Raw genomic sequence first — 12,336 nt, 5'->3', positions numbered from 1 at the left:
GATTACAGGAAAGTGCCTTATTCCACTGGTGTCATTTGGCTCAGTATTCCTTCTCTCTCTCTCTCTCTCTCTCTCTCTCTCTCTCTGCAATACTAACTGGCAGGAGGTTTTCAGGTAGGGGTTCTCCCCCATCCCAGCTGGAAATGTCAAGAATTGCACCTGAGGCCTTCTGCATTCAAGGCAGATGCCCTGCCTCTAAACCAGGGGTAGGCAACCTAAGGTCCGTGAGCCGGATGCGGCCCAATCGCCTTCTCAATCTGGCCCACAGACGGTCCAGGAATCAGTGTGTTTTTACATGAGTAGAATGTGTGCTTTTATTTAAAATGCATCTGTGGGTTATTTGTGGGGCATAGGAATTCGTTCATTTCCCCCCACCAAATATAGTCCGGCCCACCACAAGGTCTGGGGGACAGTGGACTGGCCTCCTGCTGAAAAAGTTTGCTGGCCCCTGCTCTAAGCTATGGACCTCCTATCGCAAGCAGAGCCTGAAAAAACAAACTGCCCATCAGTTGGGAAAGGATTCAAGTGACTACCTGTAATCTCCTGGCCTGTTATAAGAACAGAAGATGCAATCCTAGAACAAGACTAATTACGGTCCTACCTCATGTTACGTCCACTTCATGTTACGTTTTTCATGTTATGTCCCATGGCGACCCGGAAATACCGGAAAGGGTTACTTCCGGGTTTCGCCGCATGCGCATGCGCAGAAGTGCAAAATGACATCATGCGCATGTGCAGAAGCGCCGCTGTGGGTTCCGCTCTTCTCATGTTGCGAACGGGCCTCCAGAATGGATCCCGTTCGCAACCAGAGATACCACTGTATAAGTGAGGGTTTTCAAAGCAAACAAAAAAAAGCAGAAAAGAGAATTCAAACAAGAGTAATCATAGCGGGGGGGGGGGCTGATCAGCTGAACAACAATAAAGAGGTACCACTTAGTCCAACATCCTGTTCTCTCAGTCAGCAACCAGATACCCATTATGGGAAACCATCAAGGAGAATCCGACCACAAGAGTCCTCTCCCCTCCTGTGGTTTCCAGCAACTGCCTCTGAGAGCCAGTGTGGTGTAGTGGTTAAGAGCGGTAGACTCGTAATCTGGGGAACCGGGTTCGCGTCTCCGCTCCTCCACATGCAGCTGCTGGGTGACCTTGGGCTAGTCACACTTCTCTGAAGTCTCTCAGCCCCACTCACCTCACAGAGTGTTTGTTGTGGGGGAGGAAGGGAAAGGAGAATGTTAGCTGCTTTGAGACTCCTTAGGGTAGTGATAAAGCGGGATATCAAATCCAAACGCTTCTTCTTCTTCTTCTCTGACTCTGTGGAGGTAGAGCAGAGCCATCATGGCTAATAGCCAGTGCCAGATTTACGTATATGCTAAACAAGCTACAGTGGTATCTCTGGTTACGAACTTTATTCGTTCCAGAGGTCAGTCCTTAACCTGAAACCATTCTTAACCTGAGGTACCACTTTAGCTAATAGGACCTCCCACAGCTGCTGCTGCTGCTGCGCAATTTCCATTCTCATCCTGAAGCAAAGTTCTTAACCCGAGGTACTATTTCTGGGTTAGCGGAGTCTGTAACCCGAAGTGTTTGTAACCCGAGCTACCACTGTACAGTCATACCTCAGGTTACAGATGCTTCGGGTTGTGCGATTTCGGGTTGCGCACCGTGCAGAACCTGCAAGTACCAGAACGGGTTACTTCCAGGTTTCGGCGCTTGCGCATGCGCAGAAGCACCAAATCGCAACCCGCGCATGCGCAGACGCGGCGTTGCAGGTTGCGAATGTGCTTCCAGCACGGATCATATTCACAACCCGAGTGTCCACTGTATAGCTTCAGGCCCTACTCTGTTAAAGGTAAAGGTACCCCTGCCCGTACGGGCCAGTCTTGACTGACTCTAGGGTTGTGCGCCCATCTCACTCAAGAGGCCGGGGGCCAGCGCTGTCCGGAGACACTTCCGGGTCACGTGGCCAGCGTGACGAAGCTGCTCTGGCGAGCCAGAGCCACACACGGAAACGCCGTTTACCTTCCCGCTAGTAAGCGGTCCCTATTTACCTACTTGCACCCGGAAGTGCTTTCGAACTGCTAGGTTGGCAGGCGCTGGGACCGAACAACGGGAGCGCACCCCGCCGCGGGGATTCGAACCGCCGACCTTCAAACGGCAAGCCCTACGCACTGAGGCTTTTACCCACAGCGCCACCCGCGTCCCTCCCTACTCTGTTGGGGGCCCCCAAAAAAATTAAAGGGGAAAAAACCTGGATGTACATTTCCAAAATATAAGATGAAAAACAAATAAAATAAAACTTACATACAGCAACAGTGTTTTGTGTTGTGTAGGATCCTATGATGATGATGATGAAGAAGAAGAGTTGAGTTGGATTTGATATCCCGCCTTTCACTCCCCTTCAGGAGTCTCAAAGCGGCTCACAATCTCCTTTTCCCTTCCCTCCCCCCCAACAAACACTCTGTGAGGTGAGTGGGGCTGAGAGACTTCAGAGAAGTGTGACTGGCCCAAGGTCACCCAGCAGCTGCATGTGGAGGAGTGGGGAAGCGAACCCGGTTCCCCAGATTAGGAGACTACCGCTCTTAACCACTACACCACACTGGCTCTCATGATGTAACTAATGGCCTCCCCGCCTGTTAGCCTGCTCCCTAAAATATCACTGGTTTGCTCATTATGAGTCTAAAGGAACTTTTATTACTGCCAAATGCCAATGTGTTTGCATTATTAAGTTTGTTATGAATAAAAAATCATTTTAAGTTAGAGCTTAACAATTATTGCAACCTCCAAGTGCAAGCGGTCATAATCCGTGGCCCTCTAGCTTTGCTCAGGTGGAAAGAAGACAAAGTCCCTACCAGAGAGGAATGGCAAACCAAGCTGTTAAGACTACGCCAAAATGGCAAAACTAACCGGAAAGCCGAGGAACCAAGAAAACGAAAATTTCAATAAAGAATGGGAAAAAATATTATTTATTTACGAGACCGCTGTAAGCCGATGAAAACATTAGCAGGTTTTTAATAACACTTGTAGTGTAGCATTTATCATGGACAATATGGAAACAGATAAAACGTGAGTTGTGGAATAATATGCAGTTGAAAAGGTTGACAAAAGGACCCATAGAGGGGGATTTGGGGAAGTCTGGAGATTCAGAGAAATCTCTAAATATGGATATGTATTTGGTATTGTTATAATTTTACACTTGCAAAATCAAATACCATATTTTTTGCTCTATAAGACTCACTTTTTCCCTCCTAAAAAGTAAGGGGAAATGTCTGTGCGTCTTATGGAGCGAATGCAAGGCTGCGCAGCTATCACCCAAGCCAGAACAGCAAGAGGGATTGCTGCTTTCACTGCGCAGCGATCCCTCTTGCTGTTCTGGCTTCTGAGATTCAGAATATTTTTTTTGTTTTGTTTTCCTCCTCCAAAAACTAGGTGCGTCTTGTGGTCTGGTGTGTCTTATAGAGTGAAAAATATGGTAATTTTTTTTTTAAAAGCCTTCCAAGTTGGTTTTAAAGCCATCTCATGGGGAAGTGAGTTCCATAGTTAAACAATGCCCTTTTCTCTGTCCTGAATCTTCCCACATTCGGTTTTCTTGGATGGCCACCAGTTCTGGAACCACTGGGAAAGGCCACACAACCTTCCAAGAAATCTAGCAAAGGGCTCGGTTCCCTACACAACTTTGGAAAGGAGGTTTCAGGAAGGAGGGTTGTGACGTCGCTGAAACTCTTTTAATTATTACTTGTTCTGAAAGGCAGGTTTGCTTCCCTCGTAATGCTAAGGACATAAGGTGAGTGTGCTGGATCCAGTCAATGGCTCATCTAATCTGGCATCCTCTTCTCACAGTGGCCAACTGGATGCGTCCACGGAAAACCCACAAACAGATCCGAGCAACGGATCAGTCTCCTCTCCCATGGTTTCCAACATCTGGCATTCATAATAATGGCTGCCTCCAGCTGTGGAATGCTTCAAAACAAACCCAGCTGCAGGAAATAATAATATTAGGCTGCATGCACATCAGTGCACAACCCACAAGTTCAAAAACACTAAGAAGCATGCAGAACACACCCAAGACTTCCGAAAGGTTTAAAGAGATCTTAATCCCTCAGAGGAAGGGCCGGATTTAGGTTTGATGAGGCCCTGAGCTACTGAGGGTAATGGGGCCCTTTATATGTCCAGCTATCCTTTGTCAACAACATATTGCCACTGGTTTTTTTTTGCTGAATATATGCCATATGATAATTTATGGACCTAATAGGTATCTAAAGCCATTTGCACATGTTGCCTTGCAACCAGTCCATGCAGAATGTAGGCACCCTATGAGAAATGAGCAAACCCGTGATATTTTAGGGAGCCCATGACTTACATCAGAGGAGCCTACACAACACTGTTGCTGTATGTCGATTTTACAGTCATACCTCGAGTTACAGATGCTTCCAGTTGCGTTTTTTCGGGTTGTGGACTGTCGAAATCTGGAAGTACCAGAATGAGTTACTTCCAGGTTTTGGCGGTTGTGCATGCGCAGAAGCGCTAAATTGCACTTTGCGCATGTGCTGAAGTGCCAAATCGCAACCTGCGTGTGCACAGATGCGCCACTATGGGTTGCGGACACTGTGGGTTGCAAACGTTTGCAACCTGAGTGTCCACTGTATTTTATTTGTTTTTCATCTTATATTTGGGAAATGTACACCCCCCCTTTACTTTTTTCAGGGGGTTTCCAAGAGAGTGGGGCCCTAAGCTATAGCTTGTTTAGCTTATACGTAAATCTGGCACTGCTCAGAGGTGCTGCAGCGAGGGTCTGCCTGCAGATGTACAATGGAACTTTCTTTATACGTCAATCAGCCTGCAGGGGAGTTTCTTGATTATTCTGCCTCTTTTTATGAATGAGAGACACTGATTTATCAATGAAACATGGGTGAAGCCGCACAGGGGGCCTGAAAGCAGTATGGTAGCTGTGTTTTAAACCCTGGTTGACCTCGAAGACCCTCTCCAGTCACGTAGGCAGGAATTCCTTGCTGGGTCAAGTTTCAGAAAACCGGTCTGACAGGTGTATGTCAAAAGCAAATAGAGCACCTTTGTGTGTAAATGTACCAGACAGACTGGGAAGATCCATAAACAGGGATCTTGGTTGACAGCAGGAATTCACGTCCTCACATTTCGCTGGGTAACTCCTCCTTCCGACATTTTGGTGATGCTTATGTTATGCTTTGTGGTGAACTTTCTGTCAAAGGAGACGGATTTCCTGAGGTTTTGAAAGATGTTACACACCTCAGGGCTGCTCCTCACCTCCTTGCAAGCTGGGGGGGGCGGGGCACTGTGTTGCAACAGATCCAAAAAAATGCCTTGCGGCCTGTTAAGGGACGCAGGTAGCGCTGTGGGTTAAACCACAGAGCCTAGGACTTGCCGATCAAAAGGTCGGTGGCTTGAATCCCCACAACGGGGTGAGCTCCCGTCGCTCGGTCCCTGCTCCTGCCAACCTAGCAGTTCGAAAGCACGTCAAAGTGCAAGTAGATAAATAGGTACCGCTCTGGCAGGAAGGTAAACGGCATTTCCATCCACTACTCTGGTTCGCCAGAAGCGGCTTAGTCATGCTGGCCACATGACCCGGAAGCTGTACGCCGGCTCCCTCGACCAATAAAGCGAGATGAGCGCCGCAACCCCAGAGTCGGCCACGACTGGACCTAATGGACAGGGGTCCCTTTACCTTTACCTCCTGTTACCAGGTTGTATCTCTGACCAGTAGCAGACCTAAAGGGGCAAACTCTCCTGGGGGGGGGGACACTTCTCATATCAAAAGTGCACACCAGTCTTCTGGCATCACACAGTAAGAAGATAGAAACATCCGTAGATCTAAACTACGTTTTACAGTGGTACCTCGGGTTACATACGCTTCAGGTTACAGACGCTTCAGGTTACAGACTCCGCTAACCCAGAAATAGTACCTCGGGTTAAGAACTTTGCTTCAGGATGAGAACAGAAATCATGCTCCGGCGGTGTGGCGGCAGCTGGAGGCCCCATTAGCTAAAGTAGTGCTTCAGGTTAAGAACAGTTTCAGGTTAAGAACGGACCTCCAGAACGAATTAAGTATGTAACCAGAGGTACCACTGTATTCACAATATATACAGTCATACCTCATGTTACATTTGCTTCAGGTTGAACGTTTTCAGGTTGTGTCCCGCGGCGACCCAGAAGTACCTGAAAGGGTTACTTCTGGGTTTCGCCGCTCGCACATGCTCAGACGCTCAAAATGATGTTACGCGCATGCACAGAAGCAGTGAAACGCTATCCACGCACACACAGACGCACAGCCGCGTGTTACGATCTACTCAGGATGCGAATGGGACTCTGGAACGGATCCCGTTCGCATCCAGAGGTACCACTGTATATACAGAGAATCCATGATCACGTCTGTGTTCTCCAAACTCTGGCAGAAACAGAAAGCATACAGGAAAAGCGAAAGTGCAGTCCAATAACACTCTAAAATTGAAGAGATAAGACAGTCTTCCGTTCCCACACTCTTCTCAGGCGTCTCATGTGATTTACACTAACCACACCAGCCAGCATCGGCTACATAAAATCCTAACATTTTCACGGGGAGCTGGGCTGCAAAAGCCAAGCCCAATTTTCTTACAACAGCATCAAACCCCTTGGAACTCCTTCTGCAGCTTGGACTGCAAAATTGTGACCCTTTAAACGGCTTGAAAATCCCCATCCGTTTTTCACCAAAATTCCATTGAGCTCACAAAGTTTTTATTTATTTAATATTTTATTAGAAGGATTTCATCTTTTAAAAAGATAGCGTGACAAAAGGAAAAATAAAGGGGGGAAAGCGTGTGAGAATGAAAAAGAGGGAAAATAATTACATTTACACATATTAATAGACAGATGCGTATAATCTTATTATCCTAATACGCATATAGTTGTCAATAGCCTAATTTTATAACCTAATAATATAACCTAATATATTCTGTGTAAACTTATTCCATTGTGATTACCCAAAGAAAGTCTGTGTCTATAAGCAGCTCATTCATAGGTTGCTAATATTGTCATGTTGTCAAGCCATTGTTTAAGGGGACTCAGATCTCTGTTCTTCCAGTTCATCAGTATCGGTCTCTTGGCCACCATTAGGGCATGTAGAATCCATTTTCGCTGTCCCATTGTCAAGTTCCATACAATGGGTATATTTCAAAAGAATGTCTCGCCAGAGTGGTGCATGCTCTAGTTATCTCTCGCTTGGACTACTGCAATGCGCTCTATGTGGGGCTACCTTTGAAGATGATCCAGAAACTACAACTAGTCCAGAATGCGGCAGCTAGACTGGTAACTGGGAGTGGCCACTGAGACCACACAACACTGGTCTGGAAATACCTACATTAGCTCCCAGTATGTTTCTGAGCACAATTCAAAGTGTTGGTGATGACCTTTAAAACCCTAAACGGCCTCGGCCCAGTATACCTGAAGGAGAATCTCCACCCCCATCGTTCTGCCCGGACACTGAGGTCCAGTGCTGAGGGCCTTCTGGCGGTTCCCTCATTATGAGAAGTGAGGTTACAGGGCCTTCTCGTGGTGGCGCCTGCCCTGTGGAATGCCCTCCCATCAGATGACAAGGAAATAAAGAGCTATCTGACTTTTAGAAGACATCTGAAGGCAGCCCTGTTTAGGGAAGTTTTTAATGTATGATCTTTTATCGTGTTTTTAATATTTTGCTGGGAGCTGCCCAGAGTGGATGGGGAAACCCAGCCAGATGGGTGGGGTATAATTTATTTATTTATTTAAAAAAATATTTATTAAGGGTTTAATAGTTACAGAATAAACAACACAGCAAAACAACAAGAGAAACAAAAACATTTTAAAACACATCCAATATTCCATATCTTTACCTTTCATTTACTTATATCGTCGACCTCCTCACACCTCCCTTTTCTGTATTCTTGTTCAATTAGCTATTTCAGCAAATCCTTTCCATCTTTCTTAATTTTTGTTCTATAATTTATCTTAACACAATCTAACCTTAAATTTCCACTTTGACCCATTAACAATCTATTTTTACTTAATTCTTTATAATATTTCTGCTAGAGCCATATAACTTCATTCCAGCATCCTTCTAACATTCATTAATTTTACAATATTTCTGTAAATAAACTTTAAATTTTTTCCACTCTTCTTCCACCGACTCTTCTCCCTGGTCATGGATTCTGCCAGTCATTTCCGCCAACTCCATGTAGTCCATCAGCTTCATCTGCCATTCTTCCCGGGTGGGTAGATCTTGTGTCTTCCAGTACTTTGCAATGAGTATTCTTGCTGCTGTTGTAGCATACATAAAGAAAGTTCTATCCTTCTTTGGCACCAATTGGCCGACCATGCCCAGGAGAAAGGCCTCTGGTTTCTTCAGGAAGGTATATTTAAATACCTTTTTCATTTCATTATAAATCATCTCCCAGAAGTTCTTAATCCTTGGGCATGTCCACCAAAGGCAAAATTATTTATTTATTTATTTATTTATTTATTTATTTATCACCTTTGAGAATCTTATTTTTTTCCATAGCATCTTGTTTATATAGTGCTCTCAAAGTTCATAATTGCTGGTCGCGCAGCTAATAAACCAAACATCAAAAAGGATTTTATTTTATTTTTTGGAATGGGTTGTGGGGTTTTTTTCTTCTTCTTGAGAGTGTGTACAACAGGACTGGATTGACGCCAATTGTTTACCCATGAAAATTAATCCTTGGTTTGGAACTCTCCTTGCTCAACGATTGAGGTCTACCGTTCCGCTTCCATAAGTTACAAAAGACATCGTTTTGCTCTATATTTAGCTGACCTGGGATTTTCCCTCGTCTGACTAACTCGGATTCAGCACTAGGATTGTGAAAGGGGGAAGGAGAGGAATGTCTTGCGGGAGAGAAAAGTCAACAAATAAACAGGATGACTCAACACCTGTTGAGCCACACTTTGTGTGATGGGAAAGATTCTGGGAGACAGCAGGAGTAACAAGTCAATCCAGATGGGAAGCTGTATAGCTGGGTACTAATCGTTTGTGCTGCTTAGGATTGCAGAAGGACACAGAGACAATCTCTTTTTTTAAAAAAATAATTTTTATTGAATTTTACATTTTTATCTTCATCAGAATAACAACATCTCAAACAAAACCAAAAATCTCCTTCCCCTCGACGACTTCCCTCAATTTCCCCCCTCGGGTTTGTTGTATATTCACTTCTCTGGCTTTTTTAATTATACCTTAATATCATATTCTCTAAATTAAACCCTTTCTATATTCTCTTTCTCCTTCATCGATCACTGCCCTGTCGCCATCACCTCCTGGCAAATAGAAGGGGAAGAAATGGAGGCAGTGAGAGATTTTACTTTCTTGGGCTCCATGATCACTGCAGATGGTGACAGCAGCCACGAAATTAAAAGACGCCTGCTTCTTGGAAGAAAAGCAACGACAAACCTAGACAGCATCTTAAAAAGCAGAGACATCACCTTGCCAACAAAGGTCCGTATAGTTAAAGCTATGGTTTTCCCATAGTTTGCTCTGGTCCATGGGGTCACGAAGAGTCGGACACGACTAAATGACTAAACAACAACATGGTTTTCCCAGTAGTGATGTACGGAAGTGAGAGCTGGACCATAAAGAAGGCTGGTCGCTGAAGAATAGATGCTTTTGATTTATGGTGCTGGAGGAGACTCTTGAGAGTCCCATGGACTGCAAGAAGCTCAAACCTCTCCATTCTGAAGGAAATCAGCCCTGAGTGCTCACTGGAAGGACAGATCCTGAAGCTGAGGCTCCAAGACTTTGGCCACCTCAGGAGAAGAGAAGACTCCCTGGAAAAGACCCTGATGCTGGGAAAGATGGAGGGCACAAGGAGAAGGGGACAACAGAGGACGGGATGGCTGGACAGTGTTCTTGAAGCTACAAACATGAGTTTGACCAAACTGCGGGAGGCAGTGGAAGACAGGAGTGCCTGGCGTGCTCTGGTCCAGGGGGTCACGAAGAGTCAGATACGACTAAACGACTAAACAACAACAACAATATTCTCTTTGTTAATTGTAGACTCAGAGACAATCTCCACTTCCCAGAGATTCTGTTGCAACCTACAAGTGCAAGCGGTCATCATCTGTGGTCCTCTAGCTTTGCTCAGGTGGTCTCTGGAGTGTCTGTGGACTTGCAGGTCTTCCCTAGAAGCTGCAGTTAGTGCAGAATACTGCAGCATAATTGCTGACAGGAGTGAGGCTTCATCAGCATGTAACAACTGTGGCTCAGAGATCTGCAACCGGTTGCCTATTTGCTATGATGCCGAGTTCAAGGTGTTACTATTAGTACGGCAAAGCCCTTAACACAGCGGTTCTCAAGCTTTTTTCCCCACTCTGGGCCACACTTCCAGAATTAAAATATGCTTGCTTTACAAACCAAACTTTTTATTGATGAGAAATACATTGGAAAATGGAAGGAGTCAACCCTTAGCAGGGTTTTGATTTACAGCACAGAACACAACACAACTACTTTATAACATGATCATGGGACGTCCAGAAAGTATTAAACAAGGCGGCTGGATAAGAAAATGAATCATCCCCAAAATATAATTATAAGCAATCTTCTTGCATATGTATCCTAAGTATGTATAAAAACTCAATGAGAGGTGTGAGCTTTCTTTTGCCAGGTAATCCCATTTATATTAAGTCTAATAGAGCATGTACGTGCCACTACATCATTTTAAAAAAACACCAAAGCGAATGTCTTTTCAGAGACAGCGTGATAACCAAAAGACAGAGCAGTAAATCTAAAAACAGATGTTGGCAATATTCAGCCTTGTGCAGTCTACTTTTGTTTTGTTTTTAATCCTTGAGGCACCAGGCTCCACCAACTGCCACTAGGTGCAAAAGCCAGTGTGGTGTAGTGGTTACAGTGTCAGGTTGGGAGACCTGGGTTCGAATTCCCCACATGAAGCTTGCTGGGTAACATTGGGGACCAGTCCCTGCCTCTGAGATTGACAGAATTGCTACTGATCCAGGAGCCGAGCATGAAACTCGTAAAACTTGCTGGCAAAATTCCTGAAATACTAGGTCAGGGGTTATCGTGTTAGCTCAGCCCAAAGACAGTGTTGGCAGTAGCAGAACTGAACTCTCCGTTCTTCCACATTCAGGAATCCACTCCCAGTTTCTTTGATATGTCCAAGCTTTCGCAGGGCGCTTCTGGACAACCGGTTTATATAGGGTGATCCCAAAATTGGTGGTACTGCCCCCCTGGGGGGAGGGGGTTACCTAGGGTTGTGCTAAGTGGCAAATAAACAGAAGGGGGATGGTGGAGGTTCATCGGATGAGCTACCTGATCCACACTTCCTGAAATAAGGCACAGACCAGAAAAGAGCTCTCCTTTGAGATCTGCAGTTCTCCAAATTGTGTGATGCATTTGTCCAATGGAAAACAATGCAAATGGTTGCAGAACCGCCTCCTGTATTTACAGTAAGAAGAATAATCACCTCCACGTCATGCAGAATAGCCTCAAAGTCTTTCAGGTGCCAATTCATTGTGCACCTTAACAAAATGCAGTGGCAAGGGCGTCTTACCCATAGAGGCTGGTGGTGAGGGGCGCCATGGCGCCAAGTTCTGGAGGGTGCCAGGGAAGAGGCAGAGGCTGGACGTGGCTGCTCCTGGCATCAGCTCACCACCCTCGCCCGCCTCTGCCATGCTGCGCTAAAGCTCCGTCTGCTGTGGCCACCACGGCACAAAGTGGCCAGCTGAGCCGGGAGGCACCCTCCAGCCACTGCCCGCCTCCTCCAGCCCCGCCGGCAGTGCCGTCTTCCTCTGGGAAATGGCCATGCATCCCAAACGCATCATTGTGACTGGAGGCAAGTCTCCCTTCAGTAGAAGTACGGACTTGGCAAAGAACTCTTAACTTCTGGCTCCGTCTAAATTCAAATCCCCCTGGTTTACTATTCCTAGTAAGACTCCCATAAAAGTGCCTGGCTTAAAACCGTCTATCAAAAACTTCACTCTTGTGGCCTATCCCCACAACACCTACTTACTATGGGCCCTACTAAAGCAATAATAATAATAATAATAATAATAATAATAATAATAATAATAATAATAAAAATTATACCCTGCCCACCTGGCTGCGTTCCCCCAGCCACACTGGGCAGCTTCTAACAGAACACTAAAATGCAGAGCCTATTAAACATTAAAAGCTTCCCTAAACAGGGCTGCCTTCAGATGTCTTCTAAAAGTTTGATAGTTATTTTTTTCTTTGACATCAGATGGGAGGGCGTTCCACAGGGCAGGTGCCACTACCGAGAAGGCCCTCTGCCTGGTTCCCTGTAATTTGGCTTCTTGTAGCGAGGGAACCGC

This window comes from Podarcis muralis, chromosome 8 (assembly GCF_964188315.1).
Source record: "Podarcis muralis chromosome 8, rPodMur119.hap1.1, whole genome shotgun sequence".
Taxonomy (NCBI): domain Eukaryota; kingdom Metazoa; phylum Chordata; class Lepidosauria; order Squamata; family Lacertidae; genus Podarcis; species Podarcis muralis.
This window is presented reverse-complemented; position numbering follows the sequence as displayed.